Genomic DNA, 5,354 nt, shown 5'->3' with positions numbered 1-5,354 from the left:
TTTTGTTATATCTATAAAGATCAATTCAAAAATTAGATCTAAAATGTATGGGCAGGAGTTTGTGCTAAGGTGAATATAAGATGAGTTACACTATGAAAAGATAAGCTTTTAGGAAGAAACACCAAAATGAAAAGGAAAAAATATATAATTAAGAAATAAATTTAATTCTCCATTAATTTTTTCTCTTATTAAAAGAAAATATTTTCTTTCATTGAAAAAATTCAAGAAATATATATTTATCATTAAATATATAAAAAGCAAAGATACTTCATATTATTTTAGTTATATAAATAGAAAATCAGATGATACAATTTCATTCATAACAATGTAGCTTAAAAACTTCCATTCATAATTCAAGTAGATTATCAACAATATTATGTAAAATCCGCATAGTTTTCCACTTTTCGTCTTCTCTGACCTCTATCCTAAACGCCTTCTTCGCTATTTCATGCCTCTTTAGATCCTCTTCAATTGCGAACAACGCCATAGAACCAGGTCCTATAATTGTAATTATCCATTCTCCGTGAAGCAAATAAATGTCGCTATAATTCTCCCATCCATATATGTGTTTATATATGTTTTTATTTATGCCCTCTAGGGAAGTACTGCTATCGAACACAACTAGGCAACATAAAATACATGTCCATCCTTCCCCTTCTTCGTCGGTGTCCTCCAATCCTTCCTCTTCTTCATCACTGTTGTCGGCTCTATGTTTGATGACTCTATCAGCTATTGTAAATAGATATTCCTTTAAACCCGACTCCACTCCACCCACTGGTCTTCCAATCACAATGCTCTCCCGTGGGACATTCTGAAATAGAAGACAAAACATTGTCAGTTCAAACAGCATTCCTGGATAATTCTTTTTATTCACAGACCAACTCCAACGTCACTGCCCAAAATATATCCCTATCTTGTCGGAACCAATGCCCGAAACGGAGCTGAATTTCAATAATGAAAGTAATAAAACTCACATCAAAATTAGATTTACGATTGCCTGTTAAAAATGAGTGTCGATAGTATTACCTTGAAGTTACCAATGGAATTCCGTATTAGTACATTGCTGCAACCATAGAGTACCATGTATTTTTTCACTTGCAATTCTTCAATATCTGCCATGTTCCGCAGGTTCTCAGAAGAGTCTTGTTGGAAGCGTGATGTTCTGTAACTTTCAACAGGAAAATGTTGGCAGCTCCTCAACCTCAGGACAGCCTCTAACTTTCAACTCTCCAATCTCCAAGTTACCCGACACAGTTTTCAGATTCTGGCAATTAATCAGTCGAAGACAATTGAACTCCCCGCATCCATTTATTATAACCCTCACCAGGCAATTTGAATTTACAAATTGCAGCGAAGATCCTTCCTCGTCTTCAAATCCGTACTTTATTATTTTCAAATTTTGACAATTATCCACCTCAAAATGTTTCACCTTCACACTTCCGTCAAGTATTATAGTTTCCAAACATCTCATGCCACTGAGACGCAAGCACTCAAACTCTAGTTTATCACAAGAATCAATTTCCAATTTTACCAGCTCTGCAAGATCATGTATTCCTGACACGCTTTCCAATTGACTACACTCATCAATTGAGATATATTTCAGGCAGCTCAGATGTTCAAGCCTCAGTTCCTCAAGCTCTGGGCACTCACTAATATTCAACCGAACAAGCTTTATAAGATTTGATAGTCCTGACACACTCTTCAAATGATAACATTCTACAATTAGAATTTCTTCCAGGCAACTCAGATGTGCAAGACTTAGCTCCTCAAGCTCTGAGCAAAAGCTAATCTTAAGTTCTTTCAACTGGAAGGGTGCCTGAAGTTCAAGATAATTTTTTTTTGAAGTTTTCAATGATTTTTGAAAATTGGTCGGAAACGACCTTAAAGAAATGAATGAAAAGAATGAAAATATCAAAATACCTGTATGGGATTCTCCCACAACGTTTTGAGTCGTCCATATATGATTATCAAACACTGCACGTATTGTAGAGAAACCCATGAAGGAATGCCCCCTTCTTTGCCCTTAAGCTTGAGCCATAGTACTGAAGTTGACTTCTCAAGACAAATATCTGGTTGACCTACAAAGAATTTTACTTTACAACCCATAGATTCATCAAACATGGAATGGAAACACCTGAGATCGCTTTTGGCCAGGATATTTTTCAAACCCATTGATTCCTACATACACACAAGCAGGTTAATTTTCAATTCCAAAGCGTTAATATTTGCAATAGCACAATAAGAAGAAATGTTGAAGGGTTAAAAGTATACCAAATATTGTAGATCTTGAGGACGCCACAAGCGAAGAGGACTGCTGAGCTCCGCTGCCATTTCTCTTCCCAAGTCCCTCAGGTGGTCATGCATTCTCAATGCAGGCTTCCCATATTCCCAAATCTCCCAAATCTCTGCCTCCTCTACAAGACACTTATCTATGAGCATTTCCAGTGAATGTTGAGCGTTCCAACCTGAACCCTCCCATACTCTTTCAGCTATGTATTCCTTTGGCGTGCCAGTGAAAAAAAAGGCAATATCCATAAAAATCTGTTTTTCTTCACCACTCAAAGCATCAAAACTTATTTTTAGTTTGTGCTTTACATCCCGAGGTAATGTCTTCTGCACTTGAATTAATGCTGACTCCCAAAAACTATGTGGTTTACCATGGACATGTCGGCCCAGAACTTGGAGAGACAAAGGCAAACCTCCACACACCTCTAAAAAGGCCTCAACTAGCATATCATACTCGTTAGATGAATAAGGTTGGTTGAAGGCGTGCCAACAAAATAGTTCTCTCCCATTATTTCTATCCATTCCTTTTAGATTATAACCGTCACTAATCCCTGCCCTTATAAGCACTCCAACATCACGAGTTGTAACAATTACCAGAATATTGCAAAATTTATTTAAGATGTCCATGATCATTAGAGCATTTAATTGCTCCACATGATCGATGTCATCCACAACAATGAGAACGCTTACATCAGGGCTTCTTTGTAGATGATCTTTGAGATAGCCCATTCCTTCCTCTGTACTTGTAGGATTGAGAGTTTTGTCCTGGAAGAGATCCTTGAGAAGCTTCTCTTGCAAAGAAGGTAATCTGCCTGTCACATGAGCTTCTCGCACATCAAACAAAAAACTTGCTTTACAGTAATTTGAGCTCTTTCGATTGAACAACTCTTTGGCAAGCGTTGTCTTGCCGCAGCCACCCATGCCAAAAATCCCAACAACCTTAGACTTACACTTCCCTTCTTCAAGTCCACATTGATTTTCAAAATCCTGTATAAGATCATTAAGGCACCGGCTCTGAAAATCTTCCACGAGATTGTCAAGACCTACTGGATATGTGGCAACATGTAAACATGTTTTCTTTCGTACTTCTTTTTGCACTGCTGCTATTATGTTTTTGCATTCACTGAACATAGATCAGAAAATGAAAAAGAAAGCATGAGAAAACAGTTAATTATTTATGAAATTGAAAAATAATCACAAAAAAATAACTGCCGAAACTAGGAGCTCTGAGAACAGGGAAAGACAACTCCAAAACAGAGCATACACAATTCAAAAGAATAAAACGCACACACAACTCTGCTGCAGCAGAAAATAATTTCCTTTTATTCCACACACCTAGATCTGATTTCAATTACATTCATGTATAAAATGAGTGCACATCGTATAACATGCATCCATAAGTTTCTCGACTTCAAAAGATCTAATTACAACATTCATTCACAAACATTCAGTTAGAAAAGCATGGAGAAATAAACTCCTACCTACATAAACCACATAAATCTTACCCGTTAAATTCTTCGCCAGCCACAAATGACATGGATTGAAGTGCTTCCTTCCACTCTGGAAGCTTCTCCAAGTACCTCTTCTCTTTTTCATATTTACTGAATGCTTTGCCATACTCTCCCTTTTCTATGAAGCGGAGTTCCCACGGCTGGACTTGATAAAACACGGGAATAATCTTGGCCTTGGTTTGTGACATAATAACCAGCTCAGCCAGACACCAAGCTGACTCTGCATATCCTTTAGAGAAAATGGCGATATGCACTTTTGCAGATTTAATAGCGGTCTCAATGGTAGAGGGAAACGACTCCCCAAGTTCTTTCTCTTTGGAATCAAGAAATGCTCGGATGCCTATCTCCTTGAGGGAGTCGTAAAGTTGGGTAGCGAGACTGAGTTTGACATCAGGGCCTCTGTGATTGATGAACACATCGAACAGTGTTGAAGATTCAGAGGCATTTCTTCTTTTGCCATCAGATTCTATTCCAGAGAAAGCATTAAATCTCTGATTTTGCTGGTGAGATGATGATGAAGACGAGGCCATTGATGGTGAGAGAAAGCATTAAATCTCTGATTTTACAAAAATAAAAAGAAAGAGTCGAACAGATGGGATATACAAAAAATAGAAAGAAAGAGCAGGATGGGTAGGATTTAATGAATGCAGAAGACGAGTTTATGTGAAAGAGAGAGCAAGCGTAAATGAATTAAATAGATGACACGGCAGAACAGGGGAAATGGCTGGAAAATAGACAAGGCCGGTCTGTACGAAAGACGGGCAGCATCCAGCAAAGAAAATGCTTAATAATTTAGACCCGCACAAAGGCAAAGGTGGGTGTGGTTCTTCGTGGAAACAAGCGATGGACTAAACCGAAAATGAAAGTTGAATTCAAGCCTGTGTAGACAGGGTGGCCAAATAGGGAAAATGCTTAGTAATTAGACAGGCGGAGACTTGTTCAAAGGAGGGTTTAGGTGAGTTGTTGGAATAAAGTAGTTGCAGTCGTCAGATCGACAAAAGCTTCCTTTCAAAGACAGATCCGGCTGGGCTTAACCAGCACCTTGCGTGTAGTTTAAGTTAGCTTGATTTATAAGTTTTGTAATTTAATCTTTAAAATTTATAGCAGTGGTCATGAATTTTGGGTTTTTATAATACTAATATAAAATGATATAAAAATTAATATGAGAGAAGTTGAAATGTTTAATGGTCAAAATTTTATTTGTTTGTAATTTTTGTTTTAAATTTTAATATTCAAAATCTATTGTTCTTGTCTTTAGTAGGTGGGTGCAAAATAATTTGTTCTTTACTCTTTTTTTTGGAGGACATGTTCTTCCATATGCTAAATCCTAATTTGTCAAGCCATGTCTCATGTTTAGACCATTAATTATAATATCAATTTGTTGGTGTAAATAAGTATTTATTATTTACACTTACTTAAGTTTACTTAGGTTAATGCATATTTTATTATTTATTTATTAGTCACCTAGGAGTATGCGTACTCTTGTGAGTTGTCGGATTAACAATATAGGAGTTTGCACTCCAATTATGTACATGTTGTCTACACTTAGGAGTTAAC

At 36.9% G+C, this 5,354-nt stretch overlaps 1 pseudogene; it reads right to left on the bottom strand.

The window, feature by feature from the left end:
- Positions 1-346: 346 nt before the first annotated feature.
- On the bottom strand, positions 347-4,327 carry LOC149551337 (disease resistance protein RPS4B-like; annotated as a pseudogene).
- Positions 4,328-5,354: the final 1,027 nt, after the last annotated feature.

Source organism: Cupressus sempervirens, chromosome 6 (assembly GCF_028749045.1).
Source record: "Cupressus sempervirens isolate cs-2001-9-10 chromosome 6, ASM2874904v1, whole genome shotgun sequence".
NCBI classification, from domain to species: Eukaryota; Viridiplantae; Streptophyta; class Pinopsida; order Cupressales; family Cupressaceae; genus Cupressus; species Cupressus sempervirens.
The sequence above is the reverse complement of the archived record's forward strand: the minus strand, read 5'-3'. Positions and strand labels throughout refer to the sequence as shown.